This window comes from Ranitomeya imitator, chromosome 2 (assembly GCF_032444005.1).
Source record: "Ranitomeya imitator isolate aRanImi1 chromosome 2, aRanImi1.pri, whole genome shotgun sequence".
In the NCBI taxonomy this organism is placed as follows: Eukaryota; Metazoa; Chordata; class Amphibia; order Anura; family Dendrobatidae; genus Ranitomeya; species Ranitomeya imitator.
Window position 1 is genome coordinate 383123418 of NC_091283.1, and position 24211 is coordinate 383147628.

General features: G+C 45.8%; 1 pseudogene; it reads left to right on the plus strand.

The window, feature by feature from the left end:
• Positions 1–1167: 1167 nt before the first annotated feature.
• LOC138666635 (oocyte zinc finger protein XlCOF6-like) lies at positions 1168–23977 on the plus strand (annotated as a pseudogene).
• Positions 23978–24211: the final 234 nt, after the last annotated feature.

The following is a 24211-nucleotide window of genomic DNA, read 5'->3' on the forward strand; positions in this document are numbered from 1 at the left end:
CTTTTTGGAGATTTTAGATGGGGTTTTGGGGTTCCCAGACTGGAAAATCTGGGGAGCTCGTATCAGCCACGTCTGCTCCGTTCAGGCTCCAGGCCACGCCCCTAAGCTGCTTTTTTATATCGATCCTTGAATCAACACGGCCGAGTTTTCAGTATGTCACATGGTACTGGGACTGATTTCTGGCCCAATATAACCCCGTTAACTGATGAAGAATAGAGGAAACGTATCAGGAGATAATCTGGCATGAGATCCTTCTGGTCAGGGTGCACTGTGGGGATTGGACAGGGTGCACTGTGGTTTCTTGTTTGTTTATGTGGCGAAGAGAAGAACATTTTATATACAGTGGGGAAAAAGTATTTAGTCAGCCACCAATTTTGCAAGTTCTCCCACTTAAAAAGATGAGAGGCCTGTAATTGACATCTTAGGTAGTCCACAACTATGAGAGTCAAAATGAGAAAACAAATCCAGAAAATCACCTTGTCTGATTTGACAAGATTTCTTTAGCAAATTATGGTGGAAAATAAGTATTTGGTCATTAACAAAAGTTCATCTCAATATTTTGTTAATATCCTTTGTTGGCAATGACAAAGGTCAAATGTTTTCTGTAAGTCTTCACAAGGTTGGCACACACTGTTGGTGGTATGTTGGCCCATCCCTCCATGCAGATCCCCAGTGATGTTTTGGACCTGTCGCTGGACAACACGGACTTTCAACTCCCTCCAAAGGTTTTCTATGGGGTTGAGATCTGGAGACTGGCTAGGCCACTCCAGGACCTTCATATGCTTCTTACGAAGCCACTCCTTTATTGCCCTGGCAGTGTGCTTGAAAGACACATCTACGTTTCATCTTCAATCCCCTTGCTGATTGAAGGAGGTTTGCACTCAAAATCTTACAATACATGGCCCCATTCATTCTTTCATGTACATGGATCAGTTGTCCTTGTCTCTTTGCAGATAAACAGCCCCAAAGCATGATATTGCCACCCCCATGCTTCACAGTAGGTATGGTGTTCTTTGGATGCAACTCAGCGTTCTGTCTCCTCCAAACACGACAAATTTTGTTTCTACCAAACTGTTCTGCTTTGGTTTCATCAGACCATATGACATTCTCCCAATACTCTTATGGATAATCCAAATGCTCTCTAACAAACTTCAGACAGGCCCGGACATGTACTGGCTTAAGCAGGGGGACACGTCTGGCACTGCAGGATCTGAGTCCCTGGCGGCCTTGTGTAGTATTGAATGTAGCATTTGCTACGGTGGTCCCAGCTCTATGCAGGTAATTCACTAGGTCCCCCGTGTAATTCTGGGATTTTTGCTCACTGTTCTTGTGATTGTTTTGACCCCACGGGGTGAGATCTTGCATGGAGCCCCAGATCGAGGGAGATTATCAATGGCCTTGTATGTCTTCCATGTTCTTATTATTGCTCCCACAGTTGATTTCATCACACCAAGCTGCTTGCCTATTGCAGATTCAGCCTTCCCAGTCTGGTGCAGGGCTACAATTTTGTTTCTCGTGTCCTTCAACAGCTCTTTGGTCTTCACCATAGTGGAGTTTGGAGTGTGACTGTTTGAGGTTGTGGACAGGAGTCTTTTATACTGATAACAAGTTCAAACAGGGGCCATTACTACAGGTAATGAGTAGAGGACAGAGGAGCATCTTAAAGAAGAAGTTACAGGTCTGTGAGAGCCAGAAATCTCGTGTTAGGGCTAGCGGAACGCACCGAGTAAAAATAGATGTTTATTATAAATGGTGCGTTCGCAGCCCGGGGTCCACCGTGCAGGAGAACCTGCTGCTAGTGAATGGTGGCACTGTTTGGCTGTATAGACTAGCTCTGTTACCTCACAGAGCAGCCGTGAGAAGAAAGCACTGCACCCTGTTAGCCTCACAGGAGCACAAGCTTGCTGCCGAACTGATAGCAGTCAGAGGTTATGCACACACACAATCTCCTCACCGGAGAAGCCGGTATTCTAGGGGCTTATTTCAGCCGGGTCCCTGAACACATTTATGCATAACCATACTGGCGCAAAGCACATATTTGAATTGATACTAGCGCATGGCCGTGCGGCCATGCGAGCCTTATATAGCTGCAGCAAGTAAAAGACCTTCCCAGAAGGACCAATGAGAGACTGCCATACCTGAGCATGTGACCCTAGATCTCCACTGAGAGATCTTGCCCTGGGCATGCTCAGTGTGTGCAAAGCAGGACTTAGTCCTAGCACCTACAGGACCTTCCTGAAAGGACCATTGGACTTAGCTGCAGTATCTGACCATGTGACCCTCGATCTCCACTGAGAGATCTTACTCAGGTCAAGCTCAGAACAAAAAAAAAGCAGGACTTAGTCCCAGAAGCGTCTGCTCGCCGCTGCCCAGCACAGACTTCAATGGCAGAAGCAGGAAAAGCAGCAGTAACTCTTTGTACAGAGTGGGACTGAGCAAGATGCTGAGACTGACGTCTCCGCTGAGCAGGCTCCACTGCGGCAGGAGAAGAATGGGAGACCACAGCGGGGAGAGCCCGAGATTCTCCCTGTGCAGAGGCGGGAACTCGACCCCTAACATTACCCCCCCTCCTAGGGCCCCCCTCCTTGGGCCTTGCTACGCTCGAAGGCGGCAATGCGCTGCGGAGCCCGAATGTGCTCAACAGGCCCCCAGGACTTATCCTTAGGACTTTAACCCTTCCAGTCCACCAATTAAAATTTTTTGCCACGTACCACCTTGCACCCCAAAATAGTGTTCACCTCGAAATCGTCCGTAGACGAACCCGATATCCGGCAGATGACTCAGAAACCCGGGACATGTATGCGGGCTTAAGGAGGGACACATGAAAGGTGTCGGTGATACCTAGGCGTGCAGGAAGGGCTAGACGGTAGACCACAAGATTAACCTGTTCGAGGACCTTAAAGGGACCCAAGTAGCGAGGTGCAAACTTAGTGGACTCTACACGCAGCCTGATGTTACGGGCGGAGAGCCACACCAAATCGCCAGGAGCAAAGGTCGGGGCAGGGCGCTGATGTGCATCGGCAGAGGACCTCATTCTCTCCTTGGAGGCCCGGATGGCATCCTGAGTGCGGTCCCAAATGTCCCGTGTCTCCACTGCCCAGTCTGCCACCCTGGAGTCAGCAGAGGACATGGGCATAGGCACAGGAACCCGCGGATGCTGGCCGTAATTAAGGAGGAAAGGAGTCTGACCGGTGGAGTCAGCTACAGCGTTGTTAAGGGCACACTCTGCCCACAGCAACAAGGATGCCCATTCATCCTGCCTGGCAGAAACAAAATGTCGTAAATATGTGACCAGAGTCTGATTGGCCCTCTCTACCAACCCATTCGTCTCGGGATGATATGCGGAAGAGAGATTTAACTCAATGCTGAGAAGACGACACGGCTCTCTCCAGAACCGAGACGCAAACTGGGGACCCCGGTCACTGACAATTTTGTCCGGCATGCCGTGTAGGCGGAAGATGTGTTTTATGAACAACGCTGCCAAGGCCCGTGCAGAAGGTAACCGTGGAAGCGGCACCAAATGCACCATTTTCGAGAAATGATCGGTAATAACCCAAATGATGGTACAGCCACAAGATTTGGGCAAAAACACTACAATGTCCATCCCAACCATCTCCCAAGGCCTGTCTGCCACCGGCAAGGGATAGAGCAAGCCAGCTGGCCGTTGTCGAGGAGACTTATTTTTGGCGCAGGAGACACACACCAGAACATAATCTCTGACATCTCGAAGCATATGCGGCCACCAGTACGTCCTCGCCAGCAGCTCAGATGTCCTCTTTTTCCCAAAGTGTCCACCCACCCTGGACGAATGAGCCCAAGAGAGAACCTCCGGTCGCAAATTTATGGGCACAAAAGTCTTGCCCGGAGGCACAGACTCTAGCGACACCGGAGCTACGGTTCTCAGGCTCTCAGAAGGGACAATAAGCCGAGGCTCTCCTTCCTCCTCCTCAGATGATACAACAGAGCGAGAAAGGGCGTCAGCACGAATGTTCTTCTCCCCAGCGAGATAATGGCGGGTGAAGTGGAACCGAGAGAAGAACAAGGACCATCTGGCCTGGCGAGAATTTAGCAACTGGGCTGTTTGCAAATATAGCAAATTTTTGTGGTCTGTGAAGACTTGAAAGGGAAAACGAGCCCCCTCCAAGAGATGTCTCCACTCCGAAAAGGCCAACTTCATCGCTAGCAACTCCCTGTCCCAGATGGAATAATTCCTCTCCGCTGGTGTGAAGGTCTTGGAGAAGAAGAAGCACGGATGCTTCCGACCTTGAGCATCCTTTTGGAAGAGGCATCCACCTCCATTATAAACAGCTTATCCACATCGGGACGATGTAGAATGGGAGCGCTAGCAAAATGAGACTTAATAGAAGAAAAGGCCCTGGAGACCTCTTCAGACCACAATTTGGGATTTGCTCCCTTCTTGGTGAGTGCTACCAAGGGAGCTACCAAAGTTGAGAAGTGGGGAATGAACTGGCGGTAATAATTAATGAACCCCATAAAGCGCTGCACCGCCTTAAGAGAATGGGGTTCTTGCCAGTCCATCACAGCCTGTAGTTTGGCAGGATCCATAGCCAATCCCTGGGCGGAGATGATATATCCCAGGAAAGGTAAAGACTCTTGCTCAAACATACACTTCTCCAACTTTGCATAAAGAGAGTTTGCCCGTAGAAGGTCGAAGACTCTGCCAACATCTCTCCGGTCGGAGTCAATATCTGGAGAAAAGATGAGAATATCATCCAGATAGACTACGACCGAGGTGGAAAGCATATCCTGGAAGATGTCGTTGACAAAGTCTTGGAAAACGGCTGGGGCATTACAGAGCCCAAAGGGCATCACCAGATACTCATAGTGCCCATCTCTGGTGTTAAACGCCGTCTTCCATTCGTCCCCCTCACGGATGCAAATCAGGTTATAAGCACCCCGCAGATCTAATTTGGTAAATACCTTTGCTCCCCGTAGCCTATCAAAAAGCTCAGAAATCAGGGGCAGCGGGTACTTATTCTTAAAGGTGATGGCGTTAAGACCCCTGTAATCTATGCAAGGACGTAATTCTCTACGAAGGAGAACCCTGCCCCTGCTGGTGACACTGACTTCCTAATGAACCCTCTTGCCAAATTCTCCTGGATGTATTGGGACATGGCCTCCGTTTCTGGGAGAGAGAGGAGATGGACACGTCCCCGAGGAGGTTCTGCTCCAGGCAAGAGATCTATAGGACAGTCATAGGGACGGTGAGGCGGAAGGGTCTCCGCAGCCTTTTTGGAGAAGACGTCTGCATAGGACCAATAGTATTTGGGAAGAGAAGAGAGATCTGCGGGTATCTCAGTGGTGGAAACCTGAACGCACTCTTTCACACATCTGCCCTTACAGGATTCACTCCAACCCAATATCCTCCCAGAGTTTCTCTCAATATGTGGGGAGTGGAAAAGGAGCCAGGGTATTCCCAGCAGAATCTCATCCATTCCCTCGGGAAGGAGAAGAAGGGAAATTATCTCCTGGTGGGAAGGGGACATGGCTAACGTGAAAGGGACAGTCTGATGTGTGATTTGTAATGGAAGTGTCGACCCATTCACCACTCTAACAGTTACTGGTTTGGCAAGCATTACCAGAGGTATTGCGTGGCGCAGAGCAAAAGCAGAAGACGTGAAATTTCCCTCTGCTCCTGAATCCACACAAAGCTCTACTGTATGAGTGGAAGAGCCTAACAGGATTGTCCCTTTAAAGGACAACTTGGAGGAAAATGCTGCTGTGTCCAGTGAACTTCCTCCAATGGTCACTAGACGCGATCGTTTCCCAACCGCCGTGGACATTTATTAGCGTAATGTCCCGGTTGTTGGCAGTTTTTACACACCACAGGTACTCGAGCGGTCTGAGACCTAGGTCCCGCTCGAGAGACCTCCATGGCCTCATGGGAGTTGGATGCCAGAACAGGAGATTCTAGAGGTTTGGCAAAGGTGGGAGCCAACCGAAACCTCTGCCTACACTGGGTCCGCTCCAACCTCCGCTCGCTAAAACGAAGATCGATGCGGGTAGATATAGTAATGAGCTCCTCCAGTGTGGCGGGAATCTCCCTGGTGGCCAAGGCGTCCTTTACATGATCAGCCAGTCCTTTCCAGAACACCGGAATAAGGACTTTATCCGGCCATTCTAGCTCAGAGGCTAGAGTCCGGAATTGGATGGCGAACTGGCTGACCATGGACGAACCCTGAGTAATTGCCAACAATTGGAGCACGGTATCGTGGGTGACACAAGGTCCCAAAAAGACCTGCCTCAGAGCGTCCAAGAAGAGAGGAGCACTCTGTACCACACGATCATCACGCTCCCAAAGCGGCGTTGCCCACTCCAACGCCCTGCCCGACAAAAGAGATAAAATGAATCCCACTTTCGCCCGTTCCGTAGGAAAACGTGCAGTCAGCAGCTCAAGGTGTCTGGAGTACTGGCTCACGAATCCCAGACATAGCTTACTGTCACCAGCAAACTTGTCTGGAAGCGGGAGATAGGATATAGTTGGAGCAGGGGTGGCAGCGGACAAACTGGCTGCAGCTACACTTGCAGCCTGAACAGCGACAGCAGTGACGTCCACAGCTGAGGTGGCACGCTCTAGAGCCGCCAACCTACCCCCCAGCTGCTGGATGTACCGCTGTAGACGCTGATCGTCCACCATTTACTAGCCAGACCCTGGCGCTAGTATTATGTTAGGGCTAGCGGAACGCACCGAGTAAAAATAGAGGTTTATTATAAATGGTGCATTCGCAGCCCGAGGTCCACCGTGCAGGAGAACCTGCTGCTAGTGAATGGTGGCACTGTTTGGCAGTATAGACTAGCTCTGTTACTTCACAGAGCAGCCGTGAGAGGAAAGCACTGCGCCCTGTTAGCCTCACAGGAGCACAACTGATAGCAGTCAGTGGTTATGCACACACACACAATCTCCTCACCGGAGAAGCCGGTATTCTAGGGGCTTATTTCAGCCGGGTCCCTGAATACGAACACACAATCTCCTCACCGGAGAAGCCGGTATTCAAGGGGCTTATTTCGTCCGGGTCCCTGAACACATTCATGCATAACCATACTGGCGCAAAGCACATATTTGAATTGATACTTGCGCATGGCCATGCGAGCCTTATATAGCTGCAGCAAGTAAAAGACCTTCCCAGAAGGACCAGAGACTGCCATACCTGAGCATGTGACCCTAGATCTCCACTGAGAGATCTTGCCCTGGGCATGCTCAGTGTGTGCAAAGCAGGACTTAGTCCTAGCACCTACAGGACCTTCCTGAAAGGACCAATGGACTTAGCTGCAGAATCTGAGCATGTGACCCTCGATCTCCACTGAGAGATCTTACTCAGGGCATGCTCAGAATGAGAAAAGCAGGACTTAGTCCCAGAAGCTAGTATATGAGAGAGGCTCCTATGATGGGATTTTATTTCTATGACCTCTGAGACAAAGTCAATATAATAGAATTTAGTAAAGGGAAATATATGCCATATTAGTCAAGAAATAGAGAACGGGAAAAATACTAACCGAATAACTGTCATGGAAGTATGTGTATTTAATCCACACTGGGAATGTAGATAGTCTAATGGAAAAATACACGAAGGTATAAGTATTGGCAACATGGTGCTGTACCCTAGAGATAGAGGAAAAAATGGACTCTCACCTGAATAAAACGTTTTAGAAGGGACACTCTGAGAATGCAGGCACATTAGAAGAAAATCCAAGAGTTTTGGCTAAATATAAAGAGACACACAGTACTATAGTGATATAGCCATAAGAATGAGCGATTCTCAAGGAAAAAACTATATATCTAACCTTGAAGTGCGGTGGTCTAAACCACAAAGAGCAGGAGGAGCGATGATTCAATGCACAATGCATCGCTCCTCCTGCTCTTTGTGGTTTAGACCACCGCACTTCAAGGTTAGATATATAGTTTTTTCCTTGAGAATCGCTCATTCTTATGGCTATATCACTATAGTACTGTGTGTCTCTTTATATTTAGCCAAAACTCTTGGATTTTCTTCTAATGTGCCTGCATTCTCAGAGTGTCCCTTCTAAAACGTTTTATTCAGGTGAGAGTCCATTTTTTCCTCTATCTCTAGGGTACAGCACCATGTTGCCAATACTTATACCTTCGTGTATTTTTCCATTAGACTATCTACATTCCCAGTGTGGATTAAATACACATACTTCCATGACAGTTATTCGGTTAGTATTTTTCCCGTTCTCTATTTCTTGACTAATATGGCATATATTTCCCTTTACTAAATTCTATTATATTGACTTTGTCTCAGAGGTCATAGAAATAAAATCCCATCATAGGAGCCTCTCTCATATACTAGTACCTTGTATACATCTACACTCCAGCAGTCGGGTATGTTGAAATGTTACCTCTTCCCATCCCCTCTCCCCTTCCTTCTTACCCATCACATATTCACTTTATGAGATTTATCTTATTGTTATTTTGATATTATATTGTTACATTTTGTTATATCTGTACAGTCGTACTGAAGAAGGTCTGATTGTTTGACCGAAACGTTTATTTTGCTGGACTGCTATTCAAAGTAATAAATCATTTTCTTTATTATCACTATCCACCAAGTTGAGTGCCAAGTTATTTACTTACTGTATACTGGTGTGGGAAACCTCTCTTGAGCACCGACACAGCTGTGCCACGTTATACACTACTATTAGTCCCAGAAGCGTCTGCTCGCCGCTGCCCAGCACTGACTTCAATGGCAGAAGCAGGAAAAGCAGCAGTAACTCTCTGTACAGAGTGGGACAGAGCAAGACGCTGGGACCGACGTCTCTGCTGCGCAGGCTCCACTGTGGCAGGAGAAGAATGGGAGACCGCAGCTGAGATGGCCCGAGATTCCCCCTGTGCAGAGGTGGGAACTCGACCCCTAACATCTTATTTTCCACCCTAATTTGCTAAATAAATCTTACCAAATCAGACAAGGTGATTTTCTGGATTTGTTTTCTCATTTTGACTCTCATAGTTGTGGTCTACCTATGATGTCAATTACAGGCCTCTCTCTTTTTAAATGGGAGAACTTGCACAATTGGTGGCTGACTAAATATTTTTCCCCTCTGTATTATATTAAGTTATTTTTTTTTATCCAACTTCTTTGTTCTAATAACATGCAATCTGTAAACTTCTACTGACCCCACAAGTCGTACACACGAGTCTGCTCCGTACACCTCGTACACACATCCACCCTGTAAACCCCCTCCTGACCCCACACAGAAACTTCCCCTCATCCAGCACCATGACAACCAGCACAGCAGAATCCTCCATACACTGAGGCCCCTGATCATGTGACCCCTGACTCCTCCCCTCCTGTGACATCATCACAGGTCCTCTGCGCACAGAACAGCCATATATGTGGCTTTGCAGGTGGAGGTAGGTGCTGGAGATTCCCCATTACTGGGTGCAGGGGACATTAACCCCCTCAGTGCTGAGCCTGTGATAAATCCCTGTATGTGACTATAATGGGACTGTGTGTTATACCGGGGCAGGACGGGACCATGACTGGATGTAGTGATCATGTGACGCCGGTAACAGCTCCGGAGATTTCTTACATGGGTCTTTATGATGTTACATCGTCATCTTCTCCCCATTCAGGTCCCTACAATATCGGATCCTCTCAGCGGAGATCTTCTATATAAGAGAGTTCTCCTGAGTGACCCTACAAGGATGGATAGGGACAGGGACAAGATGGCGGAGAGGATATTACACCTCACCCTAGAGATCCTCTTCCGGCTTACTGGAGAGGTGAGAGATTCTGATGACGTCACATTACATCATTCTTATCTATGGGAATAACAGATGGACAGAACTGGAGAGGTGAGGACTCTGGGAATGTCTGTAGTGAGATTTATTAATGTGTCTCTCCATAACCAGGATTACACAGTAGTGAAGAAGACCTCTAGTGAGCGCTGTCAGGACCCTGTGTCTGAGGGATGGGGAAGACCCCTGAGCCCAATCACGGGGCCTCCACCTCACCCCCTGATACATGAGGACATCAATTACCAGAAGATCCTAGAACTCACCTACAAGATGATTGAGCTGCTGACTGGAGAGGTGACACTGCTGGGAATGCTGGGACATTATACAGTAACACTGTGGAGGCATCGGGGGATGACGGTATCATTGTATGTGTCAGGTTCCTATAAGGTGTCAGGATGTCACCGTCTATTTCTCCATGGAGGAGTGGGAGTATCTAGAAGGACACAAAGATCTGTACAAGGACGTCATGATGGAGGTTCCCCAGCACCTCACATCACCAGGTAATAGACAGGACTAAATACACACGGCCTATAATTATCTGTATGTAAAGAATGAATTCAGTCCCTGTATGTGTTTCCTCCAGTTCTATCCAGTAAGAGGACAACACCAGAGAGATGTCCCCGTCCTCTTCTTCCACAGGACTGTAAACAAGAAGATCCCAATGTTCCTCAGGATCATCAGGTAGATGGAGAGAAGGTGGCATGAAATCTTCCCAGCAGTGGCATAATGCACCCTGTTGCAAGATTTAGACTAGAATGCCCCCCCACTACCCCCTTCCCATCCTGTTATATATGTCTCTTATCCTGGCCCCATCCTGGTATTATGTACAGGGTGATTATAAGAGAATCATCGGGTTTCAAAGAGGTACTGTATTTTTCAGACCATAAGACGCAGTCCAAGTTTTCAAAAGGAAAATGGGGAAAAAAAATTAATGTGTCAAATGGGGGTCTGTCTTACAGTCTGAATTCAGCTTATCGGGGGGGATCGGCAGCACTGGTTGAGCCTGGTCACAGGTGGTGTTCGGTGGTCCGGCGATATGACTCCCATCTCGAGCAGGTGCGGCTTGTGTGGGCAGGTGAGACGGTGGTGCTCTGTGGTGCGGGGGGCTCAGTGGGCATTTTGTGAAAGTCCGGAGGCCCCGCACATCCAATGCTTCGATGCGGTGGCCTCCGGGAAAATGGCCGCCAAGGGCAGCATATGCTCAGATTGAGATCTCGGCAACGAGATCTCAATCTGAGCATGCGCCGCCTCGGGCGGCCATTTTCTCGGAGGCCACCGCATCGCAGAAATGAATGTGCGGGGCCTCTGGTCTTTCTCAAAATGCCAGTGGAGACCCCTTGCACCACAGAGCACCACTGCCGAACCTGTCACACCTGCTGAACAAGACTGGGAAGGGAGTGTGATCATCGCCTGGCAGCGTCGGACCGGGACCATCGCAGAATCGCCTAACTCCTGCTGCCGCCACAGTATTTGTAAGTATATTCCGACTATAAAACGCACCCCCATTTTTCCCAAAAGATTTTTGGGAAAAAAGTGTGTCTTTTAGTCCAAAAAATACGGTATGTTCCAAAATGTATTACATGCACAATGGAGAATGGCACATAATGAGCATTAACTCTCCAAGTTTAGCACATGATGTTAATAAATGTTGTATGTGTCCTCCTTTTGCCACATAACACACATCAATGCATTAATCCAGTTCGATCCAAAGACGCTGCACCATGTCCCCGTCGATGGTCATTAGAGCCGCAGTAATGCGATCTCGGAGCTCATCCAGTGTTGCTGATAAAGGCAGCACATAATCAATGTCTTTGACATACCCCCAAAGGAAGAAGTCACACACTGTCAGATCAGGAGACCAAGGGGGGCTACACTCTTACATAGTCGCCATTTTGGGATCTGATGCTGCCCTGCCATCTGGTGAGTCACAATAGAGTCTCAAACTCTAAGATGTGACCTTTCGATAAGTTACAGTATTATTACAAACTGGTGACATTTATATCTTTGTAGTAACATGAATGCAAAACCAGATGAATCTTTCATAATCACTCTGTATATCTCCCTCATTCTGGTGTATATATATCCCGCATTCTGCCCTACACTCACCTGCCGGGTGGCGATCTCTTCAGAAGCTGGCAGCTGACTTCAGCCTTTCAGCGAAGGGAGCACATGACGAGTTTGCCATGTGCCCCCAGTCACGTGCACGCCGATGTCAGCTGCTGGCCTCTGATTGGCCGGCAGTGTATATTGCCGCGTACTGACCTGATGGGGTCTCTTAGCCACAATACACTTCAGCTGAATGTGTATCTTCGGCTTCACATCCAGTTGAATATTGTGCTGTATCAGCTGGGCCCCCACCCGCTCAGGCCTGGTTGCCACCATGCTTCCCAGTGGTATGTTGAAGGCTGTGAATGTCTTGTATTCAGGTTCGTCCACGGAGACACATCACGTTGAAGATTGTGCTGGCGTCAGTGGGCTTTCAGTAAAAGCTCACAGACACAAAAAGAGGACTTAAAAATCCTCCAGAAAATTGAAGAAAAGCAGAGATGTTTACCTGCTGAAGCCTCCAAACAAATGCATTAGCAGGGCGCCCTGCAAGATAAAGTGCAAAAAAACACATATCAATGTATATAAGGTATTAGTTTATATTGGGGCCTCAATACGTAAGTCGGCAGGGGGCAGTCGGACCAAGATGGCTCTGTAAACTGTAGGCCTCTGTTCACACAGCATGCATTTTGTAGCACTGGGCGGCCCGCCTGTATGTGCGTTAGCAATAGGCTGTAAACCAGATGCTCTGCATTGCTTGTGTGAACAACGCCACATACAGACTATTATCTTTTTGTGCACTAATGCCAAACAGCCAACACTGGATTGAAAGTGGTTGTTTCATCGGTATTTTTGCACCTGTGTTTTTGCCATCATTAATCGGTGCCTTGTTAGTGCATTTGTTTGGAGGCTTCAGCAGGTAACCATCTCTGCTTTTCTCTCTGTGATTTTTTTCGTCAGTGGGCTTTCACCTGCACGGGCCTGGTCGAGACCTTTACAACTGTGGATGTTACGCCAAGCTTCCCAGTGATATGTAGAAGGCTGTGAAGATCTTGTGTTCAGTCTTGTTTAATTCACCAGTATTATACACTAATGGTCGATTTATTAGAGACATCAAAGCTTTTCTAATATAAACTTTTGTGAATAGAAATGTGACCAGTGACAGCAGGAAATCCAGTGATCACTTTTCTGTGGACATTTGCAATGTGAATCTACAGTATAATGGGACCATTTATTACATACAGTGGTGGTGAGATTATACTGAGAATGTTGTGATTGAGGAAAAACATCCAACAAAAACAGATCCTATGAATACAAGGAACTCATTAATTAAAGAAGTCAGAGGCGTTTATCAAGAGTCGTTCTATGAACAGGCGGTGGACAGTCATGTCCTACAGCTGGATACAACGCTGGATCTACAACTAGGGTGTACAAATAAACAGCTCTTCAGCACAGTAGCTTACCTAGGCTTTGTGGCCAGTGGTCCACTAGGTTCATCCTTTTCTGGCAGAAGGACACTTACGGCAGGATAATGCTTAATGCCACAATGGTCGTATTGTCATGGATTGTTTCCAGGTACATTTTTTTTTTCTTGCTTACCCGGCTCTTACAGTGTTTAGTTCTTAATCCTATGGAACATCTGCATTACAAGTAAGAATGACTTGTTCAGAGCAAGTCAGTATCTCCATCTATATTGTGGAAACTGTAAAAACCTATCCTGTCTTCAAGGGACAATATTCATGTAGAAGGATTAACACTTACTGGAAATTACAAAATAATAATTTGCTGAGGCTCTGAAGACCAGAGGAGTCCAACGGGCTACTAGACGGGTGTATCTAATAATGTGGCCATTCAGTGTATGTTTTATACTTGGTAGAGATGATAGGATAAATCTGATCATAGACATTAGATGTCTGGAAACTTCTCACAATTATTTTTTCTGGTTATGGAGACTGCTGATTACAATTAGGAGCCGACAGGTTGGATTTATGCAGGAGACCTGCAGCTATTTCATCTTTTCTGTTCTTCTGAATCATTTCACGCACCTTTTCCATCCATCTATCTGTGACTCTCACAACTTCTTTCAGGGTGAAGATCTGCCCCATATTAATACTACAGAGACATATGTGAGGGGTGAAGAGCAGTGTAAGGAGGCGATTCCTACAGATAACCACACAGGTGAGTAGTGACCACTATATGTAACGATATCCACAGATTCTTCTCAGTCACTGGATGTTAGAGATATATGTTGATCTTTTTAGGATCTGTAACACAGAATATTATTGTGTGATCGGACTGGCAAAAAAAATTAATTGCAAACTTTTAAATTGACTATATTAAATGGTGTCTTTTCCACACAAAAATGCAGAGTTCCATTTGTGTACAGATGAATAGCTCATGTGATTGCAGGTCTAGGTCCCCTGATGCACCAAAGAATATTACTGCCACTCCTGAAAAAATAAAGTAAAGACAATAAAATTGTTTCATTAAAAATATCAGCTCAGCAAGCAAAAAACAATCCGTCACACAGCTCCACTGACGGAAAGGAAAGTTAGGAGTCTCAATAAACAGCATCTTTTACCAACTTAGGCTACTTTCACACTAGCGTCTGACTCGGCCCGACGCAGTGCGTTTGGCCGAGGTACCGACGCTAGCGGTGAATGCGCCGCACAACGGGGGCGGCGGATGCATTTCTCCGGCGCATCCGCTGCCCCATTGTAAGGTGCGGGGAGATGGGGGCGGAGTTCTGGCCGCGCATGTGCGGTCGGAAATGGCGGACCGTCGGCAGCAAAAAACGTTACATGTAACGTTTTTTGCTCCCGGCGGTCCGCCACAACACGGCACAACCGTCGCACGACGGTTGCGACGTGTGGCAAAGCGTCGCAATACGACGCTAATGCCAGTCAATGGAGAAAAAACGCATGCTGCAAGCACTTTTTCAGGATGCGTTTTTCCTACAAAACGACGCATAGCGACGTGCAGTGCACGACGCTAGTGTGAAAGTAGCCTTACTTGTTTTTTTGCAAAATTACAAGTTTTGCATCTCTGTAATTGTTCTGACCTGGAGAATCATGTTAGAGGTAATATATACAGCACAATTAACTCAAAACCCAAACAGCAATGGCAAAATTATCTTTACTGTTCTCCAGTTTGTTGTATGACAAAATAAATATTCAAAATGATAACTGATCCAGCAAAAAGAAATTAAACCATCACATGGAAAAATAAAACTAAGTTATAGCTCTTGGAAGAAGGACAAGAAGGAAAATGCAAAAACATAAATTGAAAATGCAAAAAAAGACGTAGGAATTAAATAAACAATTACGATATATACTCGAGTCTAAACCGAGAATTTCGGCCCATTTTTGGGGGGGGGGGCTGAAATTGCCCCTCTCGGCTTATACTCGAGTCATACCCAGGGGTCAGCAGGGGAGGTGGAGCAGCAGCTGTGTAATCATACTCACTTGCTCCTGGCACGGTCCCTGCAGGTCCTTGGTTCCCCGGCGCCGGCAGCTTCTTCCTGTAGTGAGCGGTCACATGGTACTGCTCATTACAGTAATGAATATGGACCCCACTCCACTCCCATAGAGATGGAGCTGCATATTCATTACTGTAATGAGCGGTACCATGTGACCGCTCACTATAGGAAGAAGCTGCCGATGGCGGGGAACTAGGGATCGCGCCAGGCGCAGGTGAGTATAACGCAGTGCACAATATTCACCTGCTCACCGTTCCACCCCCGCCTCTGCATATTCTCCCTCCTTTGCCCTGACGCCCAGTTCAGAGGGCATGATGACGCAATTAGTGTGCACGCCGCCCTCTGCCTGAACAGTCAGTGCAGAGGACAGGGAAGACACAGCGGCGGCGGTGGAACGGGGAGCAAGTGACTATAGCAAGTGCAGGGGGCCTGAGCAACGAGAGGTGAGTATGTGATTTTTTTTTTTTTTTTTTTCTTTTATCGCACCAACAGCATATGGGGCAAATGTCTACATGGAGCATCTTATGGGGCATAATCAATGTTTGTGCAGCATTATATGGGGCAAATATCTTTATGGAGCATCTTATGGGGCCATTATCAACGTTTGTGGAGCATTATATGGGGCAAATATCTTTATAGAGCATCTTATGGGGCCATTATCAACGTTTGCGGAGCATTATACGGGGCATATATCTTTATAGAGCATCTTATGGGGCCATAATCTGCATTTGTGGAGCATTATTTGGGGCATATATCTTTATAGAGCATCTTATGGGGCCATTATCAACATTAGTGGAGCATTATATGGGGCAAATATCTTTATGGAGCATCTTATGGGGCCATTATCAACGTTTGTGGAACATTATATGGGGCAAATATCTTTATAGAGCATCTTATGGGGCCATTATCAATGTTTGTGGAGCATTATTTGGGACATATATCTTTATAGAGCATCTTATGGGGCCATTATCAACGTTTGTGGAGCATTATATGGGGCAAATGTCTTTATGGAGCATCTTATGGGGCCATTATCAACGTTTGTGGAAAATTATATGGGGCAAATATCTTTATAGAGCATCTTATGGGGCCATAATCCGCATTTGTGCAGCATTATATGGGCCATACAGCTGCAGCTTAGATAAACCAAGCTGTTGCACAACTCTCAGGGTAAATAGTAGATAGCAGCTGGAAGAGTATAGCCCAATAAGATTAAAACATAACCTTTACTAATACTATTAAAAATGGACAAAAAATACACAACACAAATACAAAATAAAAGTGCTCACGCCGAAAACTGTGCTCTAATAAAAAACTGGTTTGGTCTCACCAATTGTGGACGAGGGTACCCATGCCAGTGATAGAGGGTCCCAGGGAGGGTCCAGTAGTTGTAGGATCGGACAGAGGGGACGGGGACCTTTTTTCCTAAACCCCTGTCGTGCCCCAGCAATAACTCCTGTCCTTGTGAGACCAAACCAGTTTTTTATTAGAGCACAGTTTTCGGCGTGAGCACTTTTATTTTGTATTTGTGTTGTGTATTTTTTGTCCATTTTTAATAGTATTAGTAAAGGTTATGTTTTAATCTTATTGGGCTATACTCTTCCAGCTGCTATCCAGCATTATATGGGGCATATTTTAATATGGAGCATCTTATGGGGCCCATCATAAACTTTATGGAGCATTATATGGGGCTCCTGATTCAATATGGATATTCAAAAACACTTAACCTACTGATGTCTCAATTAATTTTACTTTTATTGGTATCTATTTGTATTTTTGACATTTACCGGTAGCTGCTGCATTTTCCACCCTAGGCTTGTACTCGAGTCATTACGTTTTCCCAGGTTTTTTTGTGGCAAAATTAGGGGTCTCGGCTTATGCTCGGGTTGGCTTATACTCGAGTATATACGGTATTTCTTAAATTTTTTTTTTTTAAGCCACTTCTCTTTTTGCTTACATCACATTATAATCACCATCTGTCATGGTTTGAGGAAACATTTTCCCCACATTTGGCTCTTTTTATTTCTCAGGAAGTGAAAGCCTTCCTTATTAAATGGCTTTTCTCCTGCACCGATAGCGTGCACCCGTCAAAACCACATTCAAGAAGTTTATTAACCCTTCAGGTGCTTCACGAGAACTAAACCAATGTGGAGGAATAAAGTGAACATTTTACTTTTTTTCACAAAATATTTACTTTGAATCATTTATTTTATTTTCAGAAGAAAATTGATCATAAAATTTGTTGTGCAATTTCTCCTGAGTACACCGATACCCCATATGTGGAGGAAAACTACTGGTTGTGTGCATGGCAGGGCTCAGAAGGGAGGGAACACCATTTGATGTTTGAATGTAAAATTGGCTGGAATCAATGGTGGCGCCATATTGAGTTTGGAGACCCCATGATGTAACTAAACAGTAGAACCCCTCAATTCTAACCCTAACCCCAACACACCCCTAACCATAATCCCAGCCATAACCCTAACCCCAACACACCCCTAATCCAAGCCCTAACCACAAACCTAACCCTAACACACCCCTAACCCTAATCCCAACCATAACCACAACCCTAACTTTAGCCCAACTCTAACCCTAATGGAAATAAATAATTTTTTTTTATTTTATTATTTTTACCTACAGTAACTAAGGGGGTGATAACGGTGATTGCAACATCGGGGTCGGTAAAACAGACCCGAATCATGTTCTCTGAGGTCTTGGCTACCCCCAGTAGCTGAGACCCCGGAGAAATTCCGACTCTGGGGGGGCACTATCTCCTTATTCCTCAGTGCCGTTAACCCCTTCATAACCTTGGGATTTTCCGTTTTTCCGTGTTCGTTTTTCGCTCCCCTCCTTCCCAGAGCCATAACTTTTTTTATTTTTCCGTCAATATGGCCATATGAGGGCTTATTTTTTGCGGGACGTACTTTTGAACGACATCATTGGTTTTACCCTGATGTGTACTAGAAAATGGGGAAAAAATTCCAAGTGCGGTGAAATTGCAAAAAAGTGCAATCCCATGCGTTTGTTTTCTTTGGATTTTTTGCCAGGTTCGCTAAATGCTAAAACTGACCTGCCAGAATGATTCTACAGGTTATTACGAGTTCATAGACACCAAACAAGTCTAGGTTATGTTTTATCTATGTGGTGAAAAATAATTCCAAACTTTGCTAAAAAATAAATAAAAATTCCGCCATTTTCCAATACCCGTACAGTCTCCATTTTTCGTGATCTAGGGCTGACGTTTTTAGTGATACCATTTTGGTGCAGATACGTTCTTTTGATCGCCCATTATTGCATTTTAATGCAATGTCGCCGCGACCAAAAAACCTTAATTTTGGCGTTTCTAATTTTTTTCTCGCTACGCCGTTTAGCGATCAGGTAAATCTTTTTTTTTTTTTATTGATAAATCGGGCGATTCTGAATGCGGCAATACCAAATATGTGTAGGTTTGATTTTGTTTTTATTGTCTTATTTTGAATGGGGCGAAAGGGAGGTGGTTTAAACTTTTTTTTTTTTTTTCTAACTTATTTCATATTTTTTTTAAACTTTTTTTTTTTTTTTTTACTTTTACCATGTTTCAATAGCCTGATTGGCTCTGCTACATAGCAGCGATCTGATATTTGCTGCTGTGTAGCAGAAATGCAGGTGTGCTGTGAGCGCTGACCACAGGGTGGGGCTTACAGCTGCCGGGGATCAGTAACCATAGAGGTCTCAAGGACCTCTATGGTTACTATTCTGAAGCATCGCCGACCTCCGATCATGTGACGGGGGGGTCGGCGATGCGATCATTTCCGGACGCCCGGCCGGAAGCAGCAGTTAAATCAGATCGCTCCTGTGTAGCTTAATTACAGGCTGGCTATGAACGCTGACCACAGGGTGGCGCTCACAGCAAGCTGGCATCAGCAACCATAGACCTCTGGTTACTATGCTGATGCATCACTGATCCCCGGTCATGTGACGGGGTCAGTGATGAGCGCATTTCTGGCCACACGGCCAGAAACGGTAGTTAAATGTCGTTGTCAGCGTTTGACAGTGGCATTTAACTAGTTAATAGCGGCGAGTGGATCGCAATTCCACTCGCCGCTTTTGCGTCCGAGGTCAGAAAGGAGTGACTTGTTTGTCCATAGTGTAGACTGGTGGCCCAAGAGTGGCATGTATGGTAGAGTAGGACCCATCAGAAGGAGATCACCTTGCCGTGGTTGATGGGCACACATGAATTGGCCAATTTATGCGCTAAGAATCTTCAATTCATCTATTACTGTAAGTTTTATGAAAAAAAAATTTTTTTACATCATACATGACGGCACCACGAGAGAGGGGATCCACCCATCAAGGACAGGAAACCTTCAAGATAAAAGGGGCGGCTCTTCTCTCCACATCAGTTGGTTTCCTGTCCTTGACGGGGAACCCTCAAGATGGAAGACTTCTGATGAAGAGAGAAGATGATGCCTGGGTCGGGTGGATTTGGGCAGGTGCTGGTCTGCTGCACCCTTCACCAGGTACCGGTAGTCGCCTCGGGGGGCCATGTATTCCATGCCCCCCCTGAGCGTAGCATGGCCACAGCCTGTGAGGCGAACGCCCGGGTGAAGATTATCCACGGAGGCCGCAGGTGGCGTTTCCCCCCTGTTGATTGAAAAGTCCTGCTGTCCACGGGGGTCATTTTATGGTGCCCCCCCTGTTAAACTAAAGGCGGCCATGCAGCCCGTAAGGCACATCGGTGCCCGGGCTAGGTAAGCTCCTCGGAGGTTTTGGGGCCCTCCCTGTCGAGCGTGAAGAGCAGGTCTCCCCCCTTTCCCCTCCTCCCTGACGGTACCTGAAGCTGCAGAGCGGTTTGGAGCGGTGTTCGGAACACTGAAGCATCTGGACGCTGAGAGCTGCGCTGCCTTCCTGAACATCCGTGGCGTGGGCTCCAGCCGGCGCCAGGTACCCGGGAATGGAGGTACGTGCGTGCGCAAGGGAAAGGGCGGCAGCACTCGGAAGGTTTTATGCGGGCAGATGGGCAGGGGGGCCCAAATCTTCGGCGCGCACCGGAAGCAAAGGCCAGGTGCGCGCATGGAAGTAAAGCGCACTTAGGCGCTGAAGCCGGCGGCAGCACTCGGGGCAGGATCAACCAGGTGAATGGAGCGCGCACCGGAAGTGGTTGCCGGGTGTGCGCTCAGGTATCATTTTACTGCGCAAGCGTCGCACTGGGCGGCCGGCAATGCAGGATCAGCCAGGTAAATAGTGGCTCTAATAGCGCGCACCGGAAGTGGTTGCCGGGTGCCCGCTCTGATATGATTATACAGCGCAGGCGTTGCGCTAGTGGCCGGCTGATGCAGGATCAACCAGGTGATTGATTGCATCTATGAGCACCGGAAGTGGTGCAGGCACGATCAGCCAGGTAATAAAATCATGACAGGTGCGCATATGCACCTGACGACTGAAGCAACCAGTAATGGAAGGATCAACCAGGTGATTCATTAAAAAAAAAAAGGGGGGGGGGAAGTGGATCTATTTAAACGAGCCAGAAGTGCTGACCTGTGTCACTAAACCAGGCCAGGTTGAAGGTGACTACTCTTGTTACGTGGTAGTGTGTAAGATGGAGAGCTTTTCACCAGACCATTTGATGCCACAGCAAGAGGTGCAGGAGAGGCGGTCTCGCTCAAGTGAAAAGAGCCAGATCTGCCATGGCAACAGCAGAAGCCGCTCGGACAGTGTACGGACGGATCGCCATACCAAGGTGGGGTCCCTAGTCTCATTGGGAGACACGGAGAGAACCAGCCAACCTCCGGATCCGGTACCCGTACTTTGAAACCGTCCGAGTGGTGAGTGAACTGCGAGAAAGTCCAGTCTGTTCTTTTCTCTTCTCTTATCCCCATCTCTCCCCTCCTTTTCTTGCATACATTGGGGGGTGGAGTATAGGAGGTCCCCAGGAAGTGTAAATCAAAGGCTAAAAACAAGGAATGTCCCTTATGCAAAAAAGTGTTAAAACCATCCTGGAATAAAAATCTGTGTCAGGATTGCATTAACAAGACGGTAGCGGAGGAAACGCCCTCATTTACAGAGAGTCTAAGATCACTGATCCAATCAGAGGTCTGTAGGTCTGTAAAAGCGTTGCAGACAGGTGACACAGATACCAGATCTAGGGACAGATCCAGCCCCTCAGCAGCATCCCAAAGAGATTCCTCGGAGTCAGAGGGCGACTCAGATACATAGAGAATCATTGGGCCGTGTGCAATGCGTATTTTCTGGATGTATTTTCTGCACTCATACGTCCGTAAAACTTGCTAGTGTGACGCCGGCCTTACACAGCTCCGCTCCCCCTTCCCTGCCGACCCCTGGGTATGACTCGAGTATAAGCCGAGAGGATTACTTTCAGCCCAAAAAAGTGGGCTGAAAATCTCGGCTTATACTCGAGTATATACGGTATTTGAATTTTAAAATTTAAAAACAACCAAGGGCGCTGCACATTCCTTGGTCCTCCTCCTGCTGCAAATACACGGACACAACTACAAAAAATGTCCGATATCGAGTGTAGAGACAAAATAGCTATATATATATATATATATATATATATATATATATATATATATATATATATATATATATATATATATATATATATATATATATATATATATATATATATGTATTCGCGCTGGAGGTGCCGATAAATCTAGTACATAAAAAGGCTTACTGCATAGAATATCACTCACACTATGCTTAGTCAGTTACCTCATTAGCATTTGGCGTCTGTTTTCATATACAGTCCCCACGGTTACCAGGTTTTCATATTAGTCTTTAGGGTCTTTCCAGATGTATGCGCAACACTGATTTTCCAAAAATGTGCGAGGAAAAGGTGTTAACCTGTTCCGGCCGGTGACAGTCACCCCTTACCTCACAGACGATGATTCTCAATCTTCAGCGGTGAAGCCGCGCTTTAGAAAACAAATTGCCGGCGAGGTGCAGTGACGCTGTAGGACCTCGTGTGACGTCACATACACGTGATGCTCCACGTGATCGGCTGACGGAATGCACCTGTATATGAAAACAGACGCCAAATGCTAATGAGGTATTTGAATTTTAGTACAATTTGTATTGAAATGTTATATAAAGTATAAATATTATAATTATTAATCAATGTTCAATATTATGCTATAATTTTCATTTTATTCTTGGCAGATGACTGTACCAGCAGATCGGAGGCACATTTTACATTTTTAGATTTTACCGCACAGGATCATACTTTCACACTGGATAAATGTGAAGAACATGACAATGTCTCTGATTTATCATCAGCCCTTCGCAGTGAAGATGTACCATCTGATCCTTTTGAAAAGCTCCTATCTTTTGATTCATCACAGACTATTATGAAAAACAAAAATAACAGAATTGGTGGTGAACATCAAAGAGCTCAGACAAAAAAGAAGCCATATTCGTGTTCTAAGTGTGGGAAATGTTTTACACGAAAATCACATCTTGTTAAACATGAGAGAAATCACACAGGGGAGAAGCATTATTCATGTTCAGAATGTGGAAAATGTTTTACACAAAAATCACATCTTGTTACACATGAGAGAAGTCATACAGGTGAAAAGCCATTTTCATGTTCTGAGTGTGGGAAATGTTTTATACAAAAATCAAATCTTGTTACACATGAGAGAAATCACACAGGTGAAAAGCCATTTTCATGTTCTGAGTGTGGGAAATGTTTTACACAAAAATCAAATCTTGTTACACATGAGAGAAGTCACACAGGTGAAAAGCCATTTTCATGTTCTGAGTGTGGGAAATGTTTTACACAAAAATCACATCTTGTTAAACATGAGAGAAATCACACAGGGGAGAAGCCATTTTCATGTTCAGAATGTGGAACGAGTTTTACACTGAAATTCCATCTTATCACACATCAGAGAATACACACAGGGGAAAAACCATTTTCATGTTCTGAATGTGAGAAAATGTTTACAAAGAAATCATATCTTGTTAGACATCAAAGAATTCACACAGGGGAGAAGCTATATTCATGTTCAAACTGTGGTAAATATTTTGCCGAAAAATCACATCTTGTTGCACACCATAGAACTCACACAGGTGAAAAGCCATTTCCATGTAGAGAATGTGGAAAATGTTATACAATGAAATCAAGTCTTGTTATACATCAGAAAACTCACACAGGGAAGAAGCCATTTTCGTGTACAGAATGTGGAAAATGTTTTACAGAAAAATCACTTCTTGTTGTACATGAGAGAAGACACACAGGGGAGAAGCCTTTTTCATGTTTAAAATGTGAAAAGTGTTTTACAGATAGATCAGGTCTTCTTAGACATCAGAAAAAACACACAGGTGAGAAGCCATATTCATGTTCAAACTGTGGGAAATGTTTTGCAAGGAAATCACGTCTTGTTACACATCAAAGAACCCACACAGGGGAGAAGCCATTTTCATGTCGAGTATGTGGGAAATGTTATACAGTGCGATCAAGTCTTGTTCAGCATCAGAGATCTCACACAGGGGAGTAGCCATATTTGTGTTCAGAATGTAAAAAATGCATTTCAAGTGTTAGGCCGGCGTCACACTAGGCGTATCAAAATACGGTCTGTTTTTTTACGGCCGTTATACGCAGTAATTGTCCCAAAACACTGTTCTGTATTCAATGCGAGGATGGATTTTTACGGACAAATTTATCCGTATGGCTTCCGTACGGCGTTTTTTTATCGCAGGCTTGCAAAATGGACATATCATGGATCCATCGGCTCAAATATTCTACAAAACATATATACAATCTATATATATATATATATATAATCAGTGAGACACATATATTTATATTTCATATAGCACTAGATGGCAGAAAAGCCGGTAATTCGATTGCCGGCTTTTGCTATCTCCATGTCACAAGCCCGACATGATATGAGACATGGTTTACATACAGT